Source organism: Balaenoptera acutorostrata, chromosome 3 (genome assembly GCF_949987535.1).
Source record: "Balaenoptera acutorostrata chromosome 3, mBalAcu1.1, whole genome shotgun sequence".
Lineage (NCBI taxonomy): Eukaryota > Metazoa > Chordata > Mammalia > Artiodactyla > Balaenopteridae > Balaenoptera > Balaenoptera acutorostrata.
Window position 1 is genome coordinate 62,202,880 of NC_080066.1, and position 16,209 is coordinate 62,219,088.

At 50.1% G+C, this 16,209-nt stretch overlaps 1 protein-coding gene across 1 annotated transcript in view; it reads right to left on the reverse strand.

Annotated features, from left to right (window-relative positions):
* The window catches only part of LINGO1 (leucine rich repeat and Ig domain containing 1), a 78,978-nt gene extending 63,736 nt beyond the window's left edge, over positions 1–15,242 (reverse strand). The window contains exons 1-2 of the mRNA XM_057543400.1: positions 15,123–15,242; positions 748–845 (exon numbers count right to left, since the gene is read on the reverse strand). The gene's annotated coding sequence lies outside the window, so the exon portion shown is untranslated. The remainder of the gene's footprint in view (positions 1–747; positions 846–15,122) is intronic.
* Positions 15,243–16,209: the final 967 nt, after the last annotated feature.

Sequence of the window (16,209 nt, forward strand, 5' to 3'; positions counted from 1 at the left end):
TAGAATTATATGTCCCATGCAACATTGGGGACATACTTATACTAAAAAAATGATTTGTTGTCTTTCTGAAGTTCAGATTTAACTGGACACCTTATATTTTTCCTGGCAAGCCTAGCTCCCACCACATCCCAGCCCTTGGGGAACTTGGCCCCAAGCAGAAAGCCTCCCTCCACCTGGGGCTCCCAGGAGAGGCAGAGAAATGTCCTCTCTCAGGCCCAAGACCGAGGGGATTAAAAGTAGGCAGGGCTGTTCTTGGTGCCGGAAAGAGCACCTCTGCCCTGAGGGTGTCCTGTAGAGAGCGTAAGTAAGAGGCACCACTCACAGAATCACAAACATCAGGGGAGTGAGTACAGCGACTCTGGCAGGGAAAAGCCAGTGACAGCAACGGATGAGAAACCTCAGATGCAAAACCTCCCACTGCCAAAGAAATTGGCAGGTGTGTACCACGAAGGATCCTTAACAAACCGCTGACAGCGAACGTGTGAGAACCAAACGGGGGGCCGCTCAGTGTCCCAGGGACGCGGCCTGGTGAGGATGGCTTGCTGCTGGAGTGGCCCACTTCTTGGAGGTCTGGGAACTCCTCCCCAGGAGGCCCTGCAGTGACTGGGGACTTCAAACCCCATGCTGTGCCCCTCCCCATTGCCCTGACACGGGCCCATTCAGCGGGGCGGGGGTCCTTACACTTACAGCCCTCCCACCCAGTGCAGGGGCATGAGGCAGGGAGAGCCCCCCTTGATCTCCCCCTACCTGGGTTAGACGGCACCAGGAGGCAAACAGATGGTCCTCTGGGGGCCCGGGGAGTGGCAGGAGGAACAGCAGCCTGTCCGTCTCGGTCCCAGCATGCACTGTGGGAAGAGCAGGAGGGTTAGTGCAGACAAAGATGGGGCCTCTGCTACCCGGGGTGGGCCCGCCTCAGCATGGGTCCCCCAAGGCAGATCCTGACCCTCTAGCCCAGCGGGCTCAGCGCTGCCTCCCACCTCAGGGATGGGCCTTGGGGCACCGGCCTCCCTACCGTCTCCCAGCCCCCTGGACTGCCCTCCCAGGCCTGGTGTCCAAGGGCCTGTTCGAACCCCTCCCTTCTCACCATCTCACACTGTCTTCAGTGGGTCAGGCCCATCTCGGCAAGTCTTGTTCAAAACACACACACACACACCACACACACCAGAGGCAGCTCTACCTCGTTCTCTCTGAGGTTCCCTTTGCTACCCACGAAGTCTGTCCCCTGCCTCCTGGAAGCTTCACTCACATGTCCTCACCACCAGCACCCTCAACCCAGGATGTCTGGCTTCTGTCCCACCACTGCCCACAATACCCTCAGCAAGGACCCCCACCTGCCCGTGCCAGTCCTCCTGCCCCAGCCTGCTGGGTCTCTGGCTGGCTGACCACTCCCTCCTGTAGAGGCTCCTGACACATACTCTCCTCATTTACATCGCACCCCTTCATCACTCCTCCTTACACATGGTCACAAGCTGCTGTTTCCATCCTCCCCTCCCTTCTCCTCCCTGGGCCATCTCACTCACACCAGTGTTTCAATCACCCTCTGTCTATGCCCCCCAGTAGCTCCCATCATGCCCAGAGGAGAGTGGAGGCCCCTGACCTGTCTCCCACCCTCCCCTCTCCTCCCTCAGCTCCAGCCACAAGGGCCGCCCCGCTGCTCTCTCTGCCTCCCTCCAGATCCACACAGTCCTGGCTCCTCCTCATCCAGGTTCAGCTCAAGACACCTCCTCAGAAAGCCTTCCCTGACCACCATGTGCAGGAGCCCCTCCTTACCCGTGTCACACTACCCTGATTGACTGATTTCTCATTTCGTTTTCCCTGTCTCAACAATCCCACGGTGAGCTTTATTTCCAGTCAGGTTAATTGAGGTATAATTTACTTGCAGTAAAATTTACCCTTTTCAGATAACAAATACTAGTGAGGATGTGAAGAAAAGGGAATCCTTGTGCACTGTTGGTGGGAATGTAAATTGGTGCAGCCACTATGGAAAACAGTATGGAGGGTCCTCAAAAAATTAAAAATAGAACTACCATATAATTCAGCAATTCCACTTCTGGGTATATATGCAAAGGAAATGAAAACACTAACTCAAAAAGATATATACACTCCTATGTTCACTGAAGCATTATTTACACTAGCCAAGATATGGAAACAACCAAAGCGTCCATCAATGGATGAATGGATAAAGAAGATGTGAGATATAACAAAGTATTATTCAGCCATAAAAAATAAGGAAATCCTACCACTTGTGACAACATGGATGGACCTTGAAGGCATTATGCTAAGTGAAATAAGTCAGACAAAGACAAATACTGTATGTAGAATCTAAAAAAATAAAAATAAAAAAACAAACTCATAGGAAAAGAGATCAGACTTATGGTTACCAGAGGCAGAGGGTTGGGGGAGGAGGAATTGGAGGAAGGTGATCAAAACTTCCAGTTACAAGATAAATAAGTTCTAGGGACATAGAGTACAACATGATTATAGTTAACACTGCTGTCTGTTATATAGGAAAGTTATTAAGACAGTAGATCCTAAGAGTTCTTATTACAAGGAGAAAAAACTTTTTTATCTCTTTTCTTCCTCCCTTTCTTTCTATTGTATCTATATGAGATGATGGATATTAGGTGGTAATCATTTCACAATATATGTAAATCAAGCCATCATGCTGTACGCCTTAAATATATACAGTGGTGTATGTCAATTATTTCTCAATAAAACTGGATCAAACTTTATCCTTTTTAGTGCACCGTTCTAAGTTTTGATAGCTGCATACAGCGTGTAACCACTACTGCAATTAAGATACAGAACAGGACTTCCCTGGTGGTGCAGTGGTTAAGAATCTGCCTGCCAATGCAGGGGACACGGGTTTGAGCCCTGGTCCGGGAAGATCCCACATGCCACGGAGCAACTAAGCCCGTGCGCCACAACTACTGAGCCTGCGCTCTAGAGCCTGCGAGCCACAACTGCTGAGCCCGTGTGCCACAACTACTGAAGCCCGTGCGCCTAGAGCTCGTGCTCCGCAACAGGAGAGGCCACTGCAATGAGAAGCCCGTGCACCGCAATGAAGAGTGGCCCCCGCTCGCCATAGCTAGAGAAAGCCCGTGCGCAGCAACAAAGACCCAATGCTGACAAAAATAAATAAATAAAATAAAATAAAAAAAGATACAGAACAATTCTATTAACCCCCAGATCCAAAAATCTCCATGAGCTGTCCCTTTGTAGTCCACTCCCCCCACTCCCTACCTCTCACAACCACTGATCTGTTTTCTGCCTCTATAGTTCTGTCTTTTCCAGAATGTCATACAAATGGAATCATCTATATGTAGCCTTTTGAGTCTAGCTTTGTTCATTTATCAAATAATGCATTTGAGATTTACCTGTGTTGTTTCTTGTACCAGAATTTCATTCTTTTTTTTTTTTAATTGCTGAGTAGTATTCGATTGTTTATCCATTCACCAGCTGAAGGACACTGGGATTTTTTTCCCACTGTTTGGTGATTATGAATAAAGCCACTATAAATATTCGCATACAGGTTTTTGCGTGAACATAAGTTTATATTTCCCTTGGGTAAACACCTAGCAGTAGGATTGCTGGGTTATATGGTAAGCATATTTTTAACTTTATAAGGAACTGTCAGACAGTTTTCCAAAGTGGCTGTACCATTTTGCATTCCCACTAGCAACATATAAGAGTTTCAGTTGCTCTGTATCCTCACCAGCACTTACTGTTGTCAATTTTGCAAGAGTCATTGTAAGAGATACGCAGTGGTATCTCACTGGGGGTTTTAATTTGCACTTCCCTAATGACTAATGATGATGAGTGATTTTTTTATGTGCCTGATTTATTATTTTAGTACCATCACTATTTGAAAGTACCATCTTGATTTAATTATTTGTTTATTTTCCATTTCTCCCATCATATGTGAGAGCAGGGACCTTGGCATCTACTCCCCCAATATCTAGAAGAGTATCTGGTACTGGATAATGATGATGATGATGATGATGATGGTGATGAAGATGATGGTGATGGTGATGATGATGATATCGAGCATTTATAGAGTCCTTATCATGTGCCCAGCACTGTTTTGAGTGCTTTACAAATATTAACTCATTTAATCCTCACATCCACCCTAAGAGAGACAGATGCTATCCTCTTTTTAAAGAGGAGAAAACAAAGACAGAGAGAAGTAATTAACCAGTAGCTAATAAGGGACTGAGCCCAGCTTCAATCCCAGGTGTTCTGGAGTCAGAGTCTGGAGTCATAATCAATACATTACCTGGCCCATAGCAGACACATTTGCTAAAGGAATGAAAATGTGGAAGAAAGGCAACAACTTCAATCCAGCGTGCCATGGACTGAATGTTTGTGTCCCCTCAAAATTCATATGTTGAAACCTGATCTCCAATGTGATGGTATTTGGAGGTGCAGCTTTGGGGAGATGATTAGGTCATGAGAGTGCAGCCCTCATGAACGGGATTAGTGCCCTTATAAAAGAGACCCCGGGGCTTCCCTTGTGGCGCAGTGGTTAAGAATCTGCCTGCCAATGCAAGGGACACAGGTTCGAGCCCTGGCCGGGGAAAATCCCACATGCCGCGGAGCAACTAAGCTCGTGCTCCACAACTACTGAGCTTGAGCTCTAGAGCCTGCGAGCCACAACTACTGATCCCACATGCCACAGCTACTGAAGCCCGCACACCTAGAGCCTGTACTCCACAACAAGAGAAGCCATAACAATGAGAAGCCCATGCACAGCAACAAAGACCCAACACAGCCAAAAATAAATAAATAAATAAATTTATTTTTAAAAAAACAAAAAAAGAGACCCCAGAGAGCCCTGTCACCCCTTGTGCCATGTGAGGTCACAGCGAGAAGATGGCATCTATGAACCAGGAAGCAGGTCCTCACCAGACGCTGAATCTGCCAGCGCCTTGATCTTGGATTTCCAGCCTCCAGACTGTAAGAATTAAACTACTGTTGCTTATAAGCCACTCAGTCTCTGGTATTTTGTTATAGTAGCCTGAACAGACTAAGACAGAGTGGCTTCTAGATGCCGCCTCTTGGATTTTCTCCCTCCAAAGCTGAACTCATTCTCACTCTCAATCCTGCTTCTCCTCCTAAAAAATTCATTTTATGTTGGTACGGCAGGTGTCCAATGGGGATAATAGGGGTGAGGCTGAGTCACACCTGGAGCCTGATAGTAGAGGGCCTGGGCCTGCCACGGGGCTTATTCATTCACAGGGACTCTTCCTCAAAACTCTTCCCATCAGTCCCTCCCACAAACCCTGGGCCTCCCCAGGTGGAGAGAATGAACAGGAACTCATGGCCTTGGCAATTCTGAAACCCTTGCTCTGAGAGCACCCCATAAAACCCCTGCTATAGATAACTTTACTGCTCACTGAATGTCTGGGCACATTTCCTCCATGCCTTCCCCCCCACAGAATGTCCCCATACTTCCTCAGCTCCTTTACAGGTAGTTGAGGCCATATGAGAAGTTCTGGCCAGTGGGCTGTGAACAAAAGTGATGTGTGTCACTGCTGGGCCAATGCATTTAGGAGCCAGTGTGTGCCTCTACCATTTTCTCTTCTTTGCCACAGTGGCTGAAGGAGGCCACAAGTTCCAGATGGGGCAGCTACCACATGGTGGAGCTTCTGTCAGCCTGGGTCCCTGTGTGACTAAATGGACCAGAGGCTGCCACCCTCCCCACTTCCCACATCGAACATGTAATGTGAATTCATATGGTAAAGGAAAAAAGAAGAAAGGAGCCTTGTCGCATTAAATCACCGAGAGTTCAGAGAGAGCTTGTTTGTGCAGCACATCACTATGCTACCTACATCCCCACTGGCCACATGGGGGCATATGGTTTGAGAACATGTTTGGATGACTTTCTGGGTGACAGAATTAAGCTCCATTTGGGAGCCGCTAAATGACTAGGATTTCAGTGGGGGATGGAATATCTCAATCACCAAGTTGAAAGGCTCCCCATTCGCAAGGGAAAGGGGGCAGTTCCAGGCCCTTCGGCAGGATCCACTAGCAGGACAATCCCCATCTGGGGAAGGGAGGTGTGAGCCGAGGCAGCTGGGAGAGTCTCCATGACAGCTGGGGCCTTGGCCTACATTCAAGGGCTTGAACTTGACTTTATAACAAAGGCTGGAGTGTCTTTAGAGCTTTATCCCTAACTCAGGTTTGGGACCAGCTCTCAGAAAGGCGCTTGGACCCCAAACTGGTCTGTCCTGGATGGACAGTTTGCGGTGGGGGAAGGGGAATGAAACTCCAACAGGGCCTTGGAGCCACAAATGACAATGCACTGCAAGCTTAATTGTAGGTTTATATTTTGAACTTACTGACACTTTAGCAATTATCACCTTGAATGTTGTGTGCTCCTGTGGGACAACACAGGGAATAGGGAGAAGAGGCCTCCCCTCAAGATAAGAGCGGGGCGCCGGTAGACGATCTGAGGGGAAAGCCCTTAGTTTATATAAAGCCCCTGTGACTTCTTGCCTTTTCCAAGAAGTAAGATTTGGCTACAGTAAAATACACTGTCTCCTGCCACACACCCCCTCCAAACTGGTACAATACGGCTTCTTCGAGGCCATTAAAAAGACTTCTTGAGAATGAGCTCTGGATGCCGGTGTCAATACTTGTCTACGTGCATCCAAAGGCCTGTGGTTTTGAAATGGGGCCAGAGTAGCTGGAAACTGTGGCCTTGCATGGCATCCTGCAGGTACTGGGGTGTGCTGGGGTGGGGACTTGGATCAGAGGCAGGCGTGGGGTTGTTTAAAGTGTAGAAGCCCCTGGGGCAAAGGTGGACTTGGTGGAACCCAGGGACCTGGGGACAGGGGCTTCTAAAAGAGCAGTCATAAGGAATCCTCTCTCAGAGGCTTTGGGGGTGGGGGGCCTGCAGTTGGGTGTGGCTGTTCCCTGGGAAGGACTGAAGCGAGTTTTGCCATCCTTTTGGCTAAGAATAAAAGGATGTGACTGATACAATTCAACTGAAAACAAAATCCCCCAAAGAAACAGGCAATAACTGCTCCATTCTTTCCCACGAGGGTTTATTTACTTGGGTTTGTTTTTTTTTTTTAATTTTATTTATTTATTTATTTATTTGGCTGCATTGGGTCTTCACTGCTGCACGTGGGCTTTTCTCTCTAGTTGTGGCGAGCAGGAGCTACTCTTTGTTGCGGTGCGCGGGCTTCTCATTGCAGTGGCTTCTCTTGTTGCGGAGCACAGGCTCTAGGCACGTGGGCTTCAGTAGTTGTGGCACGCGGGCTTAGTTGCTCCGTGGCATGTGGAAATCTTCCCAGACCAGGGATCGAACCTGTGTCCCCTGCACTGGCAGGCGGATTCTTAACCACTGCACCACCAGGGAAGTCCCTATTTAGGGATTTATTTACTTGGGGGTTTATTTCGATGATGAGAAATCCATAATGATAAGTTTGGTGATTTCAGTGAATTTTTTGGCATAGGAGAAAATCTAAATTGGGTGCAGACCTGAGATTTTAACCCAGTTTGGACACCTTGCACCCACCCTCATGACCACAGGATTTGCTTAGATATGCTAGTGGTAAGGAACTGTGCCCAGAATTTGCTGTGCTTTCTGCTTTTGTTTCCTACGGGCAAGTTTCCTGACAAATGATGCTGAGAATTACTCATCCTGGGGTCAAGGATCCAGCGATGGCTTGTGGCTAGAGTGGAGATTTGGCTGGGCTGGGGTCAGCTCAGACCCCTGGCTCGAAAGTAAACTTGAGGATCCCCACTCAGGGAGGAAGGGGTTTTAGATTTGGACCTTATGGTCTGGTATCCAGAGGCCTGGGCAATGTTGAGATGAACGCATTGGCTCATGGAGAATGCCTGACTAGAACTGCTTGGGGGAGGATTCCATGAGCACGACATGAATCGTTTTCCCCTGAATGGTTTTTTGCTGACTGACTGGGCTTTAATTCACTGTCTGCTAAGGGTTTGGGGGATGAAAACAGAGGACGAAGTTTCAAAGGCAAATATTGAAAGAAGTTCCTGTGGGGAACTGAGGAAGAGCTGGCACAGGAGAGAGGTGGCAGGTGGAGGGAGGATGGAGAGGGATGGGAGAGGGTAAAGGGGCACAGACATCACCATCTCATCACAGTCACCATAGACAGCATCCCGAGAGCTCTGCCCTCACTGGGCTAAGCACTTTCCATGCACGAACACGTTCAATGCCCACCAGCACCCTAGGAGGTGGTACTGTGACTGTCTGCATTTTCAGGATGGGGAAACCGAGGCACAGAGAGGGGGAGTAACTTGCCTTATAAGAAATGAGGCTGAGTTTCAAACCCAGGCAGTCAGGCTCCAGCACTCATCCTAAGAGTCCCTGATGAAACTGGGTTGGTCAGGTTAGAAATGAATGAAAGGCCCGCCCCTCAATGCTATTGGCAGGAATTCTGTCTGTGGATGGTCAGATCTAAGTTGTCCAAAAACTCCCCTTTCTGCCAGTCACTAGCTCTGTGACCTTGAGCAAGTTACTTACAGAGTCTGCTTCCTTATCTGTAAAACATACTTTATATGGTAGTAAAGATTACAGAGCATGTGCGAGTGTGTGTGCGTGTGTGTGTGTGTGTGTGTGTTGCCTTGTACAGTACTTGGTAGAGAACAGGAATTCCACAAAAAGTAGACGCCCCTCCTCCCTGCCACGGAGCCATAGCACAGATGTACCAGTCTCCAGAACTTCCAAGCATGGACATGGGCATGGACATGAATATGCATGTATGTACTCATATATCCACATGTCCCTGCCTGGGTGGGCACTCACGCGCACAGGCATGCATTTCCCTCCCTGGTCCTGTCGCTAACTCAGGCTGGTGGAGGCATCAGCCGTGCAGTCCCCAGCCAAACACCCAGACATCGCTCTCGAGTCCTTTCTTTCCCTCTCTCACCCTCACATCCTCTCACCATAGTCAGCCAATTCCTGACTATTTCTCAAACTCATCTTCTCCCGGTTCTCCCTCACCCCCACCGCAGCTGGCTTGCAGTCCTCCCTCCACCCACCCTCCACACAGTGGCAACCAGAATGACCTTTCCCAGTCACAAATTTGACCTCACCCCCGCTCCGCTTAAAAGCATTCCAGGAAGCCTGGCCAAGCAAGACGTGAAACTCAGAAACCCTACGGAGAAGTCTGACAGATTTGACAGAATAAAGATATAAAGCTTCTATATGGCCAAAGATACCATAAACAAAGTTAAAAAGACAAACAGCAGATTAAGGGAAATATTTCCAACACATATAATAGACAAACATTTTAAAATTCCTAATATACTAAAAGCTCCTTTTTACCAATAAGAAAAAGGCAAAAAGAAAAGAAAAATAAGCAAAGGATGTGAATAGTCAATTCACCGAGAAGAAAATACAAATGGCCAATAACCACATGAAAAGATGCTCAGCCTCACTGGGGAGAAGGGAAGTGAGTGTTGAAACCACAGTGAGATGTTCTCCTGGACTGGCAAAAATTAAAAACCTTGATAATGTTCAGTGCGAGGATGGCTGGGGAAATGGCTACCTGCAGATACCAAGGGTGGCCCAACCTTTTGGAAGAGCAATGTGACAGTAGCTATCAAAATTTAATAAGCATACCCTTTGCCCTGGCAATTCCACATCTAGGAGTCTATCCTATAGAAAGGCTTACACGTGTCAGCCAAGGTATATATACAAGGATGTTCACTGAAGCATTATTTGCAAGAGTGAAAAATTGAAGACCACCTAAATATCCATCAACCCAGGACTAGTTACATAAATTACGTTATGTCCAAACAATGGAGTATTAGGCAACAATTAAAAAGAACATGGGAGATCTGTATGCAGTGACACTGACAGATGCCCACAACACACTGGTAAATGAAAAATGGAAGTTGTAGAGTAATGTGCATAATACAATTCCATTTCTTTTTTTAGATAATATACAATAAATATGTTTATAAAAGCACAGAAAAACTTCTGGGAGGAGGCATACCAGACCAACAAAAGTGGGACCTCGGCAAAATGAGATTTAAGGGCAAAGAGGGAACTTCCCTACTTAATAGGACACACTTCTACATTGTTCCAATTTTTACATGAGCAAACATTGCTTTTGTGGTTAAAAAAAAAAAAAAGGAAAGGAAAAAAGAAGAAAAATACCCCATCCATGGCCCTTCACTGGCTGTAAGACAAAGTCCAAACTCCTCGGGGTGGCCCCTAAGGTCCCTCAGGACACAGCCCTTGTGTGCCACCAGCCTGAGGTCTCCCCTTGTCCCATTCTTTGCCTAAGTCTAGATAGACAAGCTCAGCTCCCTTTTAGTCCCCCAGACTGCCTCTGGGCCTCTGTCCCTGCGGTTCTATCTTCCCGCAATGTACTTTCCTGCCTTCTGTGCCTTATCTTTCAAGTCGCTCCTCGTGTGTCGCCACCTTCTGGAAACTCTCCCTGAACACTCCCCCACACTCTGCCTTCTCTCTCTCCCAGCAACGGTGACAGCCAACAACCAGGGAGCACACATGTGTCTGTGCCGGGGCTGTGCTGTATGCTTTACATTGTATTGATTCCCTCAATCCTCATAGCAACCCTAGGAAGGTTTGTCATCACCTCATTTAACAGATGAGGAAACTGAGGCAGAGAGGGGTTACCCAACTTGCTCAAAGTCACACAGCCAACAATCAGCAGAGCCAGCGAGTGTTGCCAGGCAGGGCACCCGTGCAGCCCCCCACCAGCTCTCAGCACAAAGTATCTATACCGGCCAGGCTTCAAGACTTGCCTGGGAGTCTCAAGGTTGGGGTTTGTCTTGATCTTGCCCCCAGAACCTGGGCAGGTCAAGCGTGCACAGGGAGGTCTGCTGGGCCCAGAAGCCAGCCCCCAACGCCACCCAGCCAGGGCTAAAGGAAGCAGCTGGTCTCCTCAGGGAGCTGGGGCGGCGGTGAGGATGGGGGCTGGGACCAGCGCAGTTGGGGGTCAGCTGACCCAGGACTGCTGAGGAAAGGGACAGTTTGTGGAGCTGCAGCCCCACCCGAGGCGGGGACCCAAGCTACTCCCTGCACACCTACTGTGTGTCAGGCCCTGGGGGTAACGAGCCAGGGAAGCCAGGGGCCAGGAGACTACTCCGCCCTCCACGTGCTGTAAAGTCAGACACATGGAGGCCAGGAGCCTAAGAGAGGGACAGGCCAAGAGCTGTCGGATGGTGCTCGCAGGAGCGGGGCCCTGGCTTCTGACTGGGATGAAGCAGACAGGGGGTCTCCATGAAGGAAGTGGCATCTGGGCCCAGCCTAAAAAGATGAAGGGGATCTGGGCAGATGGAGTTGGGGAAGGGAACTCAGGGGGGCTGGAACAGCTGGAACAAGGGCCTGGGGGTAGGCAAGTGTGCGGAGCATTGGGGAAGAGTCACTGGTTTTGGCTGGAGCACAGGACAAGTAGGGAAGCAGCAGTGGATGAGGGGGTAGGGGTGCTGGGGGCCCTTGGAGGGGGCAGCTGCCCGCAGGCGAGGAGGGGGCACTCTGGAGCGGGTGGATTGCCTACGATTGGAACCTGGCGGGCAAATCCACCTTTGTAGTTAGCTGCAGGACAGTGGCCTAGCTCCCCACCTCGGTGCCCTCATCTGTAGAAAGTCATGCACCTTCCTAGACTGCTGAGAGAATTCAATGAGACAGTGATTTGCAGCACCTGGGACCCAGGGAGGGGGGATGGCCGCGTCTGGTGGGGGCACCGTGCCCGAGGAGGCCGAGGTGGCTCACGGGGCATCTGCCCGTGTGATGTGAACTTGTGGGGGCAGATGACCCACAAGGCCTCCCAGCCCAGCAAAAAGTATTCAAATACTATCCTTGTGTTTAAAGTATAAACTCCAGGTAATGTCATTTCACACTCTGCACCTTAAAGAGACATGAGAGGCAGAGCCCCACGATCTTGAGCAAGTCCCCGCCCCTCCCAAGGCCTCAGTTTCCACATGCGAGTGTTGGGTGACTGGTTGGGTGGTTTCTCCAGGCCTGGTTATTCAGAAGGGGTTGAGCCATGGAAGGAGGGAACCGGGGGGGTGGGGGGAGGTGCAGAAATCCAGAGGGGTGGGATTCAGAGAGGGGAGGAGTGGGGATGGAGGAAGAAGAAGACTCTCCTTCCTGGGGCTAGTCCCCTACCCAGCCAAGGCCCTCCTCACACCCCCTACTCCGAGGCCCACCAGCCCTCACCAGTGCCCGGTCGTATTCACTCAGTTGGGGGTGGAGAAGTTGGAAGAAGAGGAGCCCCTGCCTCCCAGGGCAAGTTCACTCGCGGGAACAGTGGTGTGCAGGCCCGGAGACAAGTAAGCCCTGGGACCATGCCCCACTGGGCTACTTCAGGCTGAGTGTCATTAGGCAAGTCCCTGCACGTCTCCATTTCCTCTTCTGTGAAATGGATAAAAATGCTTTCCTTGTAAGTAATATTACCAGCCCAGTGCCCAGCACACCACCAACCTGCCCCAGAGGTGAGTCCTTTGGTTCACCAGACGCTGAGCATGCCCTGGGGGAGTCACAGCCAGCTCTTGGAGGCGGGGAGAATCACTCACCCTAGGCACCCCCAAGACCCTCATAGGTGCCGTCCTCCTCATCCCTCACAGGGACCCTATCTTAGCTGCTTCCCCACTGGCCCATCTCTAGCACCTCCCCCTCCCACCTGCTGCCAGAGGAACGCTCCAAGTGAGGCCCACTTCGACTCTGACCACTCGGCTGTCATTGACTGCTTGCTTGTTACCTCCCCCAGCAGCCCTGTGGGCAGGAACCACATCTGATTCATCTCGTCCATTGCAGAGTGTGGGGTCTGGCACAGGAGTCCTGCCCACAGGCAGCAGAGCTAGCAGTGGGCATGAACAAACACGACCATTCACCCCTCCCACCCGGCACCTGTTGCTCTACTGAGTATCCATGACAATGCTGGGCTCAGTGTGGGGCTGGGGTCAGAGCTTAGCGTGATCCTATCCCTGGGGTGCTGGGGCCTGTCTTCTGAGTCTCCACTATGCCCGCCCTCTACTCAAGCAAGGCCTGTCCTCTGCTCCACTCCAGGCAGCTATGCTGGGATTCCCATACTCACTATGCCCCAGCCACCACCTGACTCCTACAGAAGGGGCTCAAGGCAGGAAGTGCTTCCTTGCATCCTTAACTGGCCTTCAGAAACACAGCAAGGACAGTCAGCCTTCTGGCATGAATGCATTCCTAAGCCAAGGAGAAGCGGTTTGTGAGTTAGCTCAGATTTTTCTATTATCCACCCCACTGTCCCCATTCCATTAGCCCAGATGATCCAGTGCCAACAGAGGTAAACCCAGGTCTGGCTGAACAGGAAGGCGAAGGTGTTAGCTGGTACATGGCAGTGAGATATGCCACCCAAATACCTCCTCCTATCACAGTGCCTGAAATCCCTCCTTTGTGCTCCTTGCTTTAAGTAACTCTTGCTGACCCTCCTCTGAAACCTCCATCCTGAATCAGTTTTCAGCTGGGTGCGGGGACTGCTGGATCCCTCAGCCCTGGGTGAGTCAGGTCTAGCCCAGGTCTGGCACTCACAGGGCTCAGAAATGGGAGCTGAATCAGAGACTGGCCTGAGTGGGCATCGGAGCTGGGCAGAAGGCTGTGCCCGCCCCTCAGCAGCCCCACTCACCCAGCCAAACCCTCCACTACTACTTTGCCTGCTACTCTCAAGCAGAGGGTCAAGTTGGTTTGCTGGAAAGACACATGGTTCTAATTTTAATTAATTAAAGAAAAATCTAATCACTGCATTAAACTTCTCATTACTCCACTTGAATACCCGTTAAGTAAATTTAATTACCAGAGGATTGGGTTTCCCAGTCTCTTTCATTAGCTTCTGATAAGATGAGGAATGGGAAGGGAAGAGGGTGGGAAACAGAACAATGCCATTTTTAACCCAAGGAGGGCAAGGTGGGCATTGTACTGGGGCTACCATGGTCAGGCTTTGGTGCCTCCCTGAGGACAGGCTTGGCCTTGGGCCTGGGGAGACCCCCACCCCAGCTGCCTCTAGGAAGGAAAAGGCCTAGCATTTGGCTGCAGTCAGCGCTGAATGCTTCATTTATGGCCACTCTTGGTTATTTATACCCCACCTCCTTCTAAAAGAGTTTGAGGCTGCTAAGAACAGCACAAACTGAAACATAAGAGAAGAAATCAGAACAAGGGAAAAATATGAGAGAGAAGAAGATGAAGCCAATGGCAAGACTACTGAGCAACTGCATGCCACAGCATCCTGAGCACTTATCAGAAATGGGCCACAAACCAGCTATGAGCTTCCTAGCAGCCAAGGCAAAGAGAGCAACACACTTTGGCACTAATGCAGTAACCAATAGAGTATTCATAAGGAAATGCACACTGAGCCTCAGGCTTTCCATCTGTAAAAAGGGTGGAGCTGGCGGATGAACTAAAGGAAATAACCATTGGCTGGAGCAGTCAGCAAAGGTTTCCTAGAGAAGGAGAGACCTAAACTGGGCCTTAAAAAAAAGGATAGGGCAGACTCATCTATAATAATCATTTGTTATTTGCCTCCCCCAGTTGGAGGCATCTCTTCCTGCCAGCAGGACCCTGCGCTTCCTTTGGGAAACACTCTCCCCCTCATTCCTGGTCACATGGTTGGGGAAGGACAGACCCTTATCCCCAGCCCATCCATGTTTCCAAGCCCTGCGGACCCAATTAAAGGAGCAGGATGATCTTAATCCTAACAATAGGGCCCAAGAGATCAACTCCAGGACTTTTATTTGTTCTATCAGGAAACCAGATTTTGTCTCTAGCCCAGACCCCAGATTTCAACCTGGTAGCATGTTGCCCCAGAAACTGCTGGCAGATGTCTTATGATCACATCATGTGAAAAGCCACTAGGAGTGGAGCCATCACCAAAAAAGAGAAGCAGAGAAATACAGACAGAAAACAGATCCTGTTCACATTGTTGAAACCACTGGATCAAGCCCTGCCTGAAGCCCAACCTACCCCTGGACACTTCAGTTACATGAGCTGATAATTTCATTTTATTGAAATAAGATTTTTTCTACTTGCAACCAAAGGGATCCTGACAGATACAGTGTTCAGAAATGTATCCTTCCTGTTCCAGAGACCAAGAAGGCTCAGGCATCCCCAGGAGCTAGGGAGTAGGCAGGGTGGGCATGCCACCTACCGTGACTGCTATTGTGCCTGCTGAGTCCTGAAGCTTGAGGAGTCCCTTCGGCGCAGGCTGAGGTGAGGAATAGGCGTGGGAGCGGGTGCAGGGGCTGGACAGGGCCAGAGCCCTGGAACGCTGGCAGGAGGCAGACTCAAGGCAGCCAGGACATGGCTGCGGGGTCCCTAGAAAAAGGAGAAGCAAGAGTGAGCAGTACAGTTCACATGGGAGACAGAGGGGCACAGGGCGTAAGGCAGATGGTGGCCACACCCTGACAAAGGTGAGACCAAAGTCAGCCAAGTTTATCTTCACTTCCTCACATCTTGTATCTCATTTCCCCCATTTACTGCCCCCTCCCCCTGAAGTACCTCCAGGCTGTAGGAGAGCATCTGTAGAAGGCCTTCCCTCTGAAGAGAAGGGAGGGCTGGGGGGCAGGCATGGCTGGAATCCATGTGCTATTGCCAGAGTGTATGTGCCTGGTGTGGGGGGAGAGGGCGGGGGAGCTTCACCCTCAGTACTGTGGACTCATTTCTCACAGTTCCTCTCCCAGTGCGTGCCCAGAACTAGGCCTAGGGCCTGAGGCAGCCAGAATAGGACAAAGCTGACTGAGGCAGCCGCCTCCTTTGATATCTGGTCTGGACTTGTAAAAGAATCCTAGAGAGGACAATGCTTAACCCAAGGGCATGAATGGTGGTGTTCCAAGCATAGGCAGAGAGCAGTGTAGGCCCTCCAAGTGCCTTCCTGTTTGAGGAACCAGGAAACCAACTACTCTGGCTTCACACCAGCCTCCCTTGGGCACTGTCCCTGGCTGGGGGGCCACCCCTCGAGGGGCCCACACTCTTCTCCAGCTTCTCTCTGAGACCAAGCTGGGACCTTTGGGGAGAGAAAGAGGGTGAGGATATTTCAGACTCAGGACACTGCCAGAGGTCCTGGGCTTTGGAAAGTCACTAAGCCTCTTTAGGCCCTTAATGAATCCTCTGATCTAAGGGATGCTGGCTTTCTTCCTGGCTCCAGAAAAAGGCATGATGACAGAGATCTTGAATCACAGAACACTGGGCTGATTGGATCTCTAGAAATGTCTCGAATAGCGCTTTCTGCAATGTTG